We start from the raw sequence: 13,181 nt of genomic DNA on the forward strand, positions 1-13,181 counted from the left end.
TTGCAAACCCATCTTTCTCTGTTGCTATGGTTACTCATACCTCAGGACATTCTCCATTTATGTATAAATTGTTTTATAGCTTAAAGTTACTTGTTAATATTCTAGAATCTGTGAGCCTGCTGAGGAATTCTAGCAGGACCCGACTGCTTCCATGTTTGGAATAGTGATCTCTACACAGCGTAGCAGCACACTCATCACACACTCATGGATGAGCAAGATGGCTGGGGCTGTCTTTACAGTAGAGCCCTGCCTGTGAGGGAGCTGTGGCATTCTGGGTATGGGCCTGGGATTGGGAGCAAGCCACCTGGGTTCAGATCCCGCCGCTGCCGCTAGCCAGCTCTGTCCCTGTGGGTGGGTTTTAGGTGACATCCGTTGTCACTGAGTGGGGTAACAACAGAGCCCAGCTACAGAGTTGTACGAGGAAGCAGTAGATTAATACTTGTAGCGCATTTATTTTATTTTTCTCTCCCTCCTCCCTCTGCCTTCCTTCGCTTCCTCCTCTTTCTCCTCCTCCTCTTCTTCTTCAATTGTGATTATTATTTCTGATAGGAACACTCAACAGAAGGTCTGCCCTCCTAGCAGATTTTACTAGTAAGTGTATGATACAGTCTGTCCATCAGAGGCACCACGCAGGACAGGAGACCGCTAGGTCAGACCCACTCATCAGTGTAACCAAACTTCGTACCTGTGACTAATACCTCCCTGTACCCCCTCCTCCCGCCCCTCGCAACCGCCATCCTCCTCTCTGCCTCCATGACTGAGACTATTTAGATGCCCCATAGAAGGGGGGCACGTAGCATGTGTCCTTCTGTGACCGGATTCGCGCTGAGTTAGGCTGAAATGTTCTTTTCCTCTAGCTGCCCCTTCCTATCCCCGGGGCCTTTTCCTCACAGTGCTGTAACCCCGGGCTTGTATCAGGGACAGAGCGCCCTGTGAGGAGGCCAGGCCATTGCTCACAGCTCCTGGGACCTGCGGGCCACGCCCATGGTGCAGGCCACGCCCACTATGCAGGCCTCTGCTGCACCTTCTTGCCTGACCACCCACCCTGCTCTCACCCTCTCCACAGGGCCCTCCCCTGCAGAGCCAGCTCAGCCCCTCTCCCTGCACCTCCTCCTCTCAGCTGAGTCCCGGTGCTCCTCGGAGGTCTCCTGATGGGGCCTCTTTCAGGCCATGAATATTGGAATATTGGCCTTTCCAGAAAACTCACCTCCAGGCCAGGGACTGGGATTATGACCTCTCCACTCTGAATTTCTGCTTCTCCACTATTAATCCTTTAACTTTTTGCAAAACATGGTGCTTTGAGCCTTCTGCCATTCAGCTGTATATTCTCCTCTGTTGCCGCCACACTTTTCTTGTTGATTTTACCTTCCATCTCAGAGTCTCTCATCTCACACACAGCCATCCCTAGAACACCAACCATCTTTTCTCCACCCGCTACATCCGGGAGAGACGAGAGCTGGGAAACGGATGAATCCACCCACTGGCTGATCCACATCTACTCTGATTCTTCTCCAAATATCTGCTCCTTGTAGGATAATCCACCTTCCCACGTGCACACTCAGTCTTGGAAGAAATATTTGCTGAGTGGCCTTGGAATCTAAGATCCACCATAACTTGGAATATGCATTTGACTTTCATGGCATTTCAATCACATAAAGCGTTCTTCACCGCATGTACCGTGTTACACGAGAAATACATCTCAGAGTCCACACAATGGGCTCCCGTGTGCATGTGAGCCATTGGCCAGTTGTGGCTGACCCTTGTTCTGGTTTAGGGACTTTCAGGTGCCTCCTCCAGACACTGTGAAATGCCTGTACAAGGTGGTGTGATATGAATACACCAGGTGGACATATTTATTTCCTTTCCAGCTGTTTATTTGCTGCTTGAGGATAATAAATCCTCTGGCACTTCACATATATGTGCATCTAAGTCAATAGATAAATGTTCCTTGCCCCAAATAGTCCATTTTCTTACCCTATTTCTTTTTTTTCAAATCTTTATTATTGAAATTACTGCTGATGTTCCTCTTTTTTCCTTCCATTACCCCCCTCCACCTGCCCCACCCCAGGCCTTTGCCACCCTATTATCTGTGTCCAAAGGTAATGCATACATGCATACAAGATCCTTGTTTAATCTCTTCCCACCTCCCCACCCCCCTTCCCTCTGAGAATCATCAGTCTGTTCCATTTCCATGACTCTGATTCTATTTTATCCACCAGTTTATTCTGTTTATTAGATTTCTTATTCGCTTATTTTGATTTTTAGATTCAATTGTTGATAGGTATGTATTTGTTGCCATTTTGTTGTTCATATTTTTTATCTTTTTCCTCCTCCTCTTCTTCTTCTCCTCCTCCCTTCCTCCTCCCTTCCTCCTCCTCCTCCTCCTCCTCCTCCTCCTCCTCCTCCTCCTCCTCCTCCTCCTTCTTAAAGAATACCCTTCAACATTTCATATAATAATCGTTTGGTGGTGATGAACTCCTTCAGCTTTTTCTTGTCTGTGAAGCTCTTTATCTGACCTTCAATTCTAAATGATAGCTTTGCTGGGTAGTGTAATCTTGTTTGTAGGTCCTTGCTATTCATAACTTTTAATATTTCTTGCCACTCCCTGCTGGCCTGCATAGTTTCTGTTGAGAAATCAGCTGACAGTCCTATGGGCATTCCCTTGTAGGTAACTAACTGCTTTTCTCTTGCTGCTTTTAAGATTCTCTCTTTGTCCTTAGCCCTTGGCATTTTAATTATGATGTATCTTGGTGTGGTCCTCTTTGGGTTCCTCTTGCATGGTACTCTCTGTGCTTCCTGGACTTGTAAGTCTATTTCTTTCACCAGGTGGGGGAAGTTTTCTGTCATTATTTCTTCAAATAGGTTTCTTGCTCTTTCTTTTCTGGCACCCCCATAATATGAATGCTGGTACGCTTGAAGTTGTCACAGAGGCTCCTTACACTATCTTCATATTTTTGGATTCTTGTTTCTTTTTGCTTTTGTGATTTGGTGTTTTTGGCTTCCTCACATTTCAAATCATTGATCTGATTCTCAGAATCCTCTACTGTTGAATCCCTGTATATTATTATGTATTTCAGTCAGTGTATGCTTAATTTCTGACTGATTCTTTTCCATTTTTTGGAGGTTTCTATAAGATTCTTGAGTAACCTTATAACCATGGTTTTGAACTCTATATCCAGTATTTTGCTTTCTTCCATTTCTTTCAACTGTGACATGTTTCTTTGTGTCTGCATTTTGACTGCTTCCCTGTGTTTGTTTCTATGTATTTGGTAGAGCTGCTAAGTCTCCTTGAGTTGATAGAGAGGCCTTGTGTAGTAGGTGTCCTATAGGGCCCAGTGACTCAGCCTCCCCAGATACCTGAGCTGGGAGCTTTAGGTGCACCCCTTTGTGGGATGTGAACACAGTCTTGTTATAGTTGAGACTTGATTGCTGTTGGTGTCACTGGGAGGAATGGACCTCCAGGCCAGTTGGCTGTGAGGACCAGCTGTGACTACAGTGGGAGAGCTGCCGTGCAGGAGACACCCCTATGGAGCAGGACTTGCTTCAGTGGGGCTTTGGTGCTCACTGAGTCTGCCCCTTGAGTGTGTTGCTTATGGATGTGTAGAGCTGTAATCTGCTATGGTCTGACACTGTCCACTGGGTACACTGGCTCTAAGGTCTCCAGGGAGCTGCAAAGTCAGCCACTGCCTGGGGCCACCCAGCAGGAGCTACAGAGAGATCTGCAGATTCCTCCTCTTTTATATCAGGTTTGGAAGGACCCAGATGAGGCCCAGCTATGAAGCAAGGCAGGCTGGTGCTGGTGCCGGGTCTTGGGCATTTTATTGATAGGTTTGGGGCTCCTGACCCAGCTGCAGCTTGTTTGAGAGCCTTTAGCCTGAGCAAGGACAGGCCCTTCATATGCAAAAGCCACTGCAGGCAGCTTGGGTGGGGTTGTAAATTGGATGAGGTGGGGTATTAGGGAATCACCAAGGCAGAGCAAACAGAAATGGCTGCCAGTCAGATCTGTGACCAGGAAGGTCTCAGCATAGGAACAATGATCCCTGCGAGCACCACCGTCTGGGAGAAAGCTATCCCCAAGTTCCTGCCCCAATGCCTGACAATCCATTTCCTCCTCATATTTGTCTGTGTTCTCCAGAGCCTCGCCCTGGCACTGGAGCTCAGAGGAAGCGGGACCTTGTAAGTTCAGTTCCTGTGCCAGCCTTTTAAGAGGAACAGCTGGGTCTCCAGTAGCCTCTGTGTCACTGAGCCCCAATCTTCACTGGTTTTTACATTCCATAGTTCCCACTGCCCATAGGGACTTCTTCTCCTAGCTCTGCGACCATGGGCTGGGCAGCTGGTGTGGGGCTGGGACCCCTTGCTCCTCTGGGTGGCCTCAGGAGAGATGATCTCCCTCCCAATTAAAAAGGGGCCCACGTGGGTGCCGGACCAGCCCGTTCCGAGCCTCCACGTCTCCTACCAGTCTCAGTGTGCTTTCTTTACTTCTCTAGTTGTTGGACTTCATTCAGCCAGCTTTCCAGCGGTTCTGGATGATGGTTGTTCTGTATTTTAGTTGTAATTGTGATGTGGTTGTGGGAGGCGGAGAGTATAGTCGTTTACCTATGCTGCCATCTTTCGATCTATCCTATTTCTGTAAGGTCACTCTGCCCATGATAATTTTTAATGAATTATATCCACTTCGTATAAGTCAATTGTACAGGTCACTGTGGTATTTGGAGTTTTAGTAAGGCTGTCTTGATAAGGTAAGGTAGGGCTTTAAATTAATTTATTTAAATTATCCCACGGAACTGAACTCCTGAGTTTTCCTATCCTATAAAGCCTAGACGGTGGTAATAACAAAATAGCACTGCTGTTGGACTTCACGGTTAAAATAACCCTCTGGTTGTCAGTAATGTTAGTCAGGTCTCCCTTGGGTTCTGTGGGGGACGATACGGGAGACCATAGGGAGACCAGAAGTCTGGGCAGAAGTGGGAGGGAATCCGGTCAGCTCATCTGGTCCATGCCTGTTGGCCCGAAGCATTCAATCTGTGCTTTAGCCTCCAGCTTTAGGGTTAGAAAATTTAACTGAAAAAATAACCTGCACCTAGTGTGTTACAAACACATGAAGCTGAAAAGACCACGCCCCCTGTAGCAGGAGACCCCCTTGGCCAGAGGTGAGTCGTTAGCGGGGAGCAGCCTGTGGGTAAAACCAGGCTGTTGCTTACCTTGGAATGCACTGACAGGTTTCTGGGAGAACCAGCTTGCTTTCGAACAGGAGGACTTATTTCCTCGCCGTGCACTTCTGCTGCGGGCTGATCAATAGTGGGTTTGGAATCAATTTCACCATTGATCTGAACGATAATCCTTTTTGTGACAATCTTGTCCTGGGGTTTTCCTGTCAGAGGAGAAAATGAATGGCAGAGTCTGAGTGAGATAGGAGAGGGGCAGGCCTGGGCGGGGGAAGCGCCTGACCTTCTGTCTCAGTCTAAGAGCTCACACAGCAGACCGAGGGGCTGGTGGGAGCGGATGGAGAGGGTTTGTTTCATGAACTGCCCAGCAGAGCTCCAGAGCTGACAGAACAGTGTGTTTCTTTTGTGTATGCAAAGTAAGGAAATGTGTGGCAGGTATAATTCGAGGGTCTGTGGGTGCTTTTCCAATCAATAGTCTTACTTCAGGCTCTGCTCCTGGAGGCCAGCTGGGGGAGGAGGCGGCTGGGGGGGAGGAGGGAGCTGGGGGAGAGGTAACTAGGGGAGAGGGAGACAGCTGGGGGAGGAGGCAACTGGGGGAGGAGATAGCTGAGGGGAGGGAGATAGCTGAGGGGAGGGAGATAGCTGGGGGAGGGGACAGCTGGGGGGAGGCTGGTGTGGGGAGAGGCAGCTGGGGGAGGGGACAGCTGGAGGAGAGGCAAATGGGGAAGGAAGACAGCTGAGGGAGAAGGCAGCTGTGGGAGGCTGCGGGGGGGAGGGAGAGAGCTGGGGGAGGAGGCAGCTGGGGGAGGAGGCAGCTAGGGGAGGAGGCAGCTGGGGGGAGGAGGTAGCTGGAGGGGAGGGAGATAGCTGGGAAGGGAGATAGCTGGGGAGGGAGACAGCTGGGGGAGGAGGCAGCTAGGGGAGGAGGCAGCTGGGGGGAGGAGGTAGCTGGAGGGGAGGGAGATAGCTGGGAAGGGAGATAGCTGGGGGAGGAGGCAGCTGGGGGAGGGAGACAGCTGGGGGAGGAGGCCGCTGGGAGCAGGGCCCTGGCCTGATGGCTGATGCTGTGCAGGCTGTGAAACAAATCAGGATTTCCACAGCGGCTCGGGGGGGCCACAGGAGACCGCAGGGAGCATTGAGAACACGCGGGGCCGTTCTTTTCGGGGCGGGATGCAGATGGATTTGTCATTTCGTGCCCTGATGGATCGGGGCAGGCGGCCTCCATGTTCATGAGCAGCTCTGCAGCCTTCCCGTGAGCAGAGGGAAGGCCGCGCTGGTCAGACAGGCGCCTGCTGCTGCGGGGGGAGGGGGGGGAGCGTCCTCCTGTCACACATCACCTGCCTGTGGGTCAGATCAGGACGGGGAGGCGTGGGCCCACTCGCAGCCTCCTCCTGGACCCTCAAGCACGAGGGATCCGGACTTTGCCTTTGAAAGCCTCATTGCCACCCTGCGGGGGCTCTGTCCTCCAGAATGCGCGCTGCCCTGGGACTGGCGCCCTGCGGGGGCTCCACCGCCATCGCCTCCTCCTGGGCCTGTGGGAGGTGACACCTTCTTCCTCCCGTGAATGTCACACGTGGTGCTGCCCGTGGCCGTGGGCACTTGTCAGCCCATTTCTGTCCTTTCAATGCGTTCAGAAAAGAGGATGTTTTCGCTGTTATTTTGCAGCGGCCCCGGGAGCAAGGTCCACAGGCGTTTTCTGTGGGGACCACGTAGCGCATGGCTGTGGCCTCGTGGGCCACGGGGTGCCTGTCCCAGCCACTCAGCTCAGCTGTCCCCGACGATACAGACAGACAGACGGGTGGCCAGGCTTCCAACCAACTGGCTTACAGAAGCAGGGGCCGCTGCGTGCTGCACCCTGACTGAGAAGGAAGCGGAGGAAATAACGAATGAGCACTTGGCTCATGTTCTCCAGTGATTGAGGGGGACACGAGAGGTGATCCACCTGATGCCGGTCAGTAGACACGCCCGCAGGGGCCACGGGGGGATAAGGACACACAGGCGATACCTTCATCAGTAAAGAAAAAGAAAAAATAGCTCCCGCAGAAACCGCAGGCCGCCCCTTCGCAGGTGCTCCCCGCCCTGCAGGTGTCCCCACCGCCTTCCGGTCACCGCTGAGGAAGCCCCGCTCCCTTACTCCCGCCAGCGAGGAGCCCGCTCTCTGTACGTTTGGAAAGTAGCTCTCCCAGAGCAGCCGTGCATCCTGGGGGGCGGGAGAGCTCACACGTCACAGTGAGGCCTTGCCCCGCCGCAGGCTCCACCCCAGCAGGGGACGTGCAGGAGGCCGCTGAGCAAGCTTGTCTTCCAGTGATGCTTTTCTCTCTCTGCCCCTCCCCTGTCCTCTCTCTAAAATCAATAAAAATACATTTTTTTTTTTAAAGAGAAGTTAGTGTACCTGTCCCAGAAAGACCTACTGGTTCACAGAAATGTCCCAGCAGCTTACTGGTGACAGCCCGGCCGGAGCATGCCACAGCCCAGGGTGAAGGTTCTGTGGCTTCATGGAAGCACGGATAAGGATTCTGTAATTAAAGGGTAAAAGGAACCCCTGATATGTAAGTGGTTGAATTTCAAAAAGTAAGTTGCCCAGCTGGTGTGGCTCCATGGTTGAGCCTCACCCCATGACCCAGGAGGTCACGGTTCAATTCCTGATCATGGCACATGCCCAGGTTGCAGGCTCGGTCCACAGGAGGGGGCATGCGAGAGGCAGTCGATCAATGCTTCTCTCTCTATCTCCTTCTCTATCTATCTATCCTCTAAAATAAACTCTAAAAATAATTTATTTTAAAGAAGAGTTGAGTGAAAGAAGCTAAGCAGGAAGTGTGTATCCTATGCTTCCATTTCTGTGAAACTGAAGAAGAACCGATTTCCAGTGATGGAAGTCGGGAGAGTGGTCGCCGCTGAGGGTGGTCGCTGCTGAACTGGGAAGAGCCACGGGAAGCTTCGGGTGACGAAAGCATTCTTTATTTTTTTAATGGGGAAAGCTTATAAATACCCTCTCTAATAAAATGCTGCGTTTCTGCACGCAAGAAACACTTTGACATGTGATTTCTACATTGTCAGGCAGCTGATGGTTATGGTAGAAATATCTGACGACCTTCTCACTTAGACACTGAACATTAGACTAGCAGTATTCATGTTAATAACTCCCTTTTGCTTCTTGGTCTGGGCTGGGTTACGTGGTGTGTACGTGTGTAAAAGATCATTTAGCTGATACTTGCTTTTTTCCCTCCTCAGTGTCTGTTGCACTCTTTATGGAAATATTTAAAATTTGATTTAATCTACTACCAAATTGTGGTAAATACAAAGTAGGAAATACCTTCTTTAATAATCATTACCTTTCACTCAATAGACATGGTTAACAAGAAAAATAACAATGACACATTTCTCTTTTTTTAAAAAAAAAACTTTATTGTTGAAAGTATTACATATGTGCCCTTTTTTCTCCCATTGACCCCTTCTAGTCTGCCCCCACCCCCCGCCTGAGAAATCCACCACACTATTGTCTGTGTCCATGGGTTGTGCATATTTGCATACAAGTTCATTGGTTGATCTCTTCCCACCCATCTCCCACCCCCACACCCCTTCTCTCTGAGATTTGACAGTCTGTTCCAGGATTCTGCGTCTGGATCTATTTAATGACATATTTCCTATGTGCAGCCAGCTTTGACATATTGAATCATAAGCATGAAACATGTATGAGTCACAGAGTACTTGTGGAAAAGCAAGCAAGAAAAAGAAAACAGTTTTGATTGTTTAAGAACTTCTTAATGTGCTATTTTTGTTGAGAAATGTCTGTAGTCTTCACTTCTTGATGTCTTTGTCTCATTATTCTGAGCAGTCCTAGCAATTAAATTAATAATTTTTCCCAAAATACATCTGAAGTTTCACAACCAATGTCTCCGAAAGAATGAAGGTATTTTGGAGTAAGTTAAAGGTTAGACGTTTTAGGACTTGATTATGGCACTATTAGATAAACATTGACGAACGAACTCATTTTACTTTTACTTGAAATACAAACCCATCTGCAAACTTTTGATTTATTAACACTAACATCTGTAATTCGAATGGGACCGCATCCTTCATAGCGGGACTTAGGGTGTGGTAGAGCTCCGCTGTGGGTACCAGCAAATGCCTGACCTAACTCCCTCCCCTTCGATCTTTTTAAAAATGATTTTTTCTTACTTTTGGGTGAACATCGAAATTATATTTCAAAGTGGTACTTTTAAATTATTCGCATAGAGCAGCACCAAAGACATAAAAAAACGTAATTCTATATTATTAGAGTTCAACCCTAAGAAAAAAATGCAAGTTGTTATGTTTTAAACTTAAAAACTAGTTACCAGCTTTTTAGGGTAATTTAGTTGTGAGCAGCTGTTTGCGGCTGCTGTGCAGTGTGTCGCTGCTGGGTTTCCTGGGCCTGGCTGGCGGGTGCTCACCGGGGAGGCAGCGGGGAGGCCGCTGAGGACTGGGCCGGACCCCAGGGAGGCCGGGGGCGAGTTCCCACACGGCGTCGGCGGCGTCACGTTCAGGAGCCTCAGGAGCAGGTCAGGCTTAGAATTAATTTAAAAAATGAATGGGAAGTGGGCATTTCACAGCCAACTACCTGAACGTGGACGACATGTTCATTTTGTTTACTGGATTCCCCTAAGGAGCCAGGTTAGTGGGCTAGTCTGTGTAAGTTGATTACCAGGGACATGATAACATTTTTTGTTATGGACTATATAGAGTGATCAATAGCCTTTGAAGCATAAAAATACATTGCATTAGAATAAAATTCAGAAGAGATATTCTTCAAAGAGAAAGAGGAAGGATGTAAACTTTCCAGCTGTTAACATTGAACTTATTTGTGTATTTTTAAAGTGAATAATAGTGGGAACCATACCAGATCCCATTGGGTCTATTTAAAAGATGGTAACAAATATATGTGGAATTTTCCATCTTTGCAATGTAGCAGAACTAAATTTCTCGTAATTATTTACATTTAAGATAACACAGGGTAGATTTCTACTCAAAATATGCATTTTCTCAGAATCCTTTTTAAAATATTTGGCAAAAAGGTTGAAGACTACTGTTGCTTTCATCTTTGCTTGCTTAGGATAAAGGCAGAAACAAAATCAACATCAGAGCTTTTGAATGTTTACCAAAACTTTCCTTTCTGTGTTGAAAGCCATTCCTGCCCCTGCTGCCCGGAGGCCTGCCCACCGTAGCTGTCCCCTGGGTGTGACCCCCGGGGTTCAGCCGGGCGCCCTTCCCCTTGGCTCCCTCCGTCTCACCCTTTATAGCCTCACTCTCTACTCCTGCCTGGCCCGGGGACCTGCCCGAGGCACAGATCCAGTCGGTCCACATAGACCCTCTGCACACGTCCGCGCCACTCCCCGGAGCCGTTCTGTGCGGGCTCCTCATGCACATGCTGATTACGGGGGTCAGAGCTGGGAATCTAGGAGTCAAGTCTGTACATTGGGTGGGAGAGGATGGTTTTCGTTCTTGCTGGATTGTGTGCCAGATTTGCAACATTCCACCAAGGGCCGCCCAGTCACGGTGACCCGCTGTTGGCTCCACCTTGTCACCGATTCGGGAACCTAGAACTTCCTTTTCCTTTCGGACCCAGAGAGAGGCTCTGAAGGGCATGCCCTCGCCGGCCCAGGGCAAGCTGGCCTGCGGACTGCCTGTGGCCTTTCAGCCTTCAGCTGGGCGCCTGCGCTCTCTCCTCATTCAGAGCACCTGGTCCTGCTCCTGTGTTCGCCCTCAGCCTTCAGCCTGCGGGGCTCGTGTGCTCCCGCTCAGGATGGCTCATGCTTCCCAGCGCCCCGCCCCAGGAGCCCCTCAGCCCCCGCCCGCACTGTGCCAGGGCTCCAAGGTCACGGCCCGGGGGTCTGGTCAGGGGGAAGACTGTGTAACAGTCTTGGTCCTCTTGTACTCTTACAGTCCATACCTACGTTCATTTTCTTTCTATATTAACCACATTTAAAGCAATCATTGTTATTCTGAATTTTTCTCTTTTCATGTCTCATACTTCTCATCCTTTTGAGTATGTTTTTTAAAAAAACGTTCCCGCTTACAGAAAGCTGTGAGTTCTGGTTGCAGAGAACGAAACGGATTGGCGGGGGTTTGTCCCCCATCGTGTAACCGCATCTCCAGTTTTCGGTCCCAATCCCCAGGGCAGAGCACAAATCACATTTCTTTGGGTGACGTCCGTGTTGTTACCGAGCAGATGCTGAAGGTGTTGGAACCAGGCAGAGGATGATCAGTCCTTCAAACAGTCGCACGATGTCTCCATTGGGCCAAAATGGCTCTGGAGGGACCCCCCCCCCCCCCGCCCCAAGCCAGCAAGCTGCTCAGCTGCAGACCCCAAAGGGCAGAAACATGAGCGAGGAACCAAATTGCTTCAGAGCAGAGTCTCGTGGACTTGCCAGGAAATGTATTCCTGAACGAATGCGGGGCTAAACGTCCAGCGGGGGTAATGTGAGCCTACTTACCCACAGAGCTGGCGCGAGAACTAAATGAGACCCCGTTGTGAGAACGCTTTGTAAACTGTGAAACTTCCATAGGGGTGTTTGCTATTGTTGGAACCTCATCTGAATTTTCCTCTTACCGTGTTTTTTTTAACCTCATTAAAACTTTCTTTCTAGCAGTTCAGTGGATCTGAATTAGAATGTGGGTCAAAAAACCAACATCACTAATTATTACTACAAAGGGAATGGAGTGCTGTACTTGTTCATTTCACACTTTTTTGTAATTGTCAAAAGTGTTATCTTTCATTGCAGAAATGTTTAAAGTTGCTGCTAAATTTGCTTACCTAAAGTTTAACTTAATCCTTGACGTGTTGACTATTTCCTGGTAAGCTCCTTTGCCCTCATCTTATTGATTGTGAAAGAAAAAAGTGCTTATATTTTAGGTGATATTGGGTATTAGGGCTTTAGGGTGCACAGAAGAGATCCACCTTAACCCAGTGAGATGTTTCTTTCCATCCTGGGTGTCTTCACAGTAACAATGTAACACGGCATCCTTCTACATGTGGGCATTCAGTCACGCTCACCTCCGTGTCCCTGGCCCTCGGTGAGGTTTCTCACGACCACAGAGCGTTGTGGGCCCCATTCTCTCCAGCACAGCCCATGTGAGGGCCACGTCCTTCAGAATCCAGCCGGGCTCCACTCAGAGGCCTGCCCCCAGGTCCTGCCATCACCTGTCTGACATCCTCCGACCACCATGGTGGCTGTGTCCCCAGCTGGCTCTAAGCTGAGGGGCTAGTTTATGTGCACGGTGGGAGGGGAGGAGCCCAGGACCCAGCCATTCCATAGGGCCAGGGTGGGCCTCGCCGGCCCAGGGCGTGCTCCCATCTGCTCTGCGCATGCGGGTCACCGTGTTGTTTGGTTCTCAGAGCGCCGCTGAAAGCTGAGGTCCATGGGGTATTATCTGACCTCTAAATGTTCAGACGATGCCTTTATTGGGCCAAAATTGCTCTGAATGGACCCCTCCCTAAATCAGCAAGCTACTAGGCTACAGACTCCAAAGGGCAGAAACATGAGCAATGAACCAAACGTTGGTTTCAGAGCAGAGTCTCAAGGACTTGCCCAAGTTATGCCTTCATTGTCTGCCTGACTCTTCCCCGCCTTTGCTCACAGTATGTACCTCAGTGACACTGACTTGGGGGGAACCCCATCAGGACCCTGCACCGGAGGCCCAGGCAGAGAGAGACCAGTGGGTGCTTTGAAATGTGTTGTCCCGGCCGCCTGTTCTCTACCTGATTGGTTCATCCTATATAATAAAAGCCTAATATGCAAATCAACTGAACCAACAGCCAGCAGAATGACCAGTCGCTATGACGTGCACTGACCACCAGGGGCAGACGCTCAACGCAGGAGCTGCCCCCGCCCACAGGCCCCAGGTCAGCCAAGGCGGGTGCCAGTGGGGGCCCCCGATTGCCCCACCGGTCACCCTGCAGATTGGCTCTGATCACCGGCCAGGCCTAGGGACCCTACCCGTGCATGAATTTTGTGCACCGGGCCTCTAGTTTCCTTA

The 13,181-nt window shown here is 49.8% G+C and overlaps 1 protein-coding gene across 11 annotated transcripts in view; it reads left to right on the forward strand.

Moving 5' to 3' along the window:
• The window catches only part of PRKN (parkin RBR E3 ubiquitin protein ligase), a 529,515-nt gene that overhangs the window by 73,493 nt on the left and 442,841 nt on the right, over window positions 1-13,181 (forward strand). Inside the window, exon 1 of one of the 11 annotated variants that reach the window (XM_079780674.1) lies at window positions 6,223-6,417. The exons of the other annotated variants lie outside the window; for them this stretch is intronic. The gene's annotated coding sequence lies outside the window, so the exon portion shown is untranslated. Of the gene's footprint in view, window positions 1-6,222; window positions 6,418-13,181 lie in introns of those variants that run through there. 11 annotated transcript variants of the gene reach the window in all.

This window comes from Cnephaeus nilssonii, assembly GCF_951640355.1.
Source record: "Cnephaeus nilssonii genome assembly, chromosome: 9".
NCBI classification, from domain to species: Eukaryota; Metazoa; Chordata; class Mammalia; order Chiroptera; family Vespertilionidae; genus Cnephaeus; species Cnephaeus nilssonii.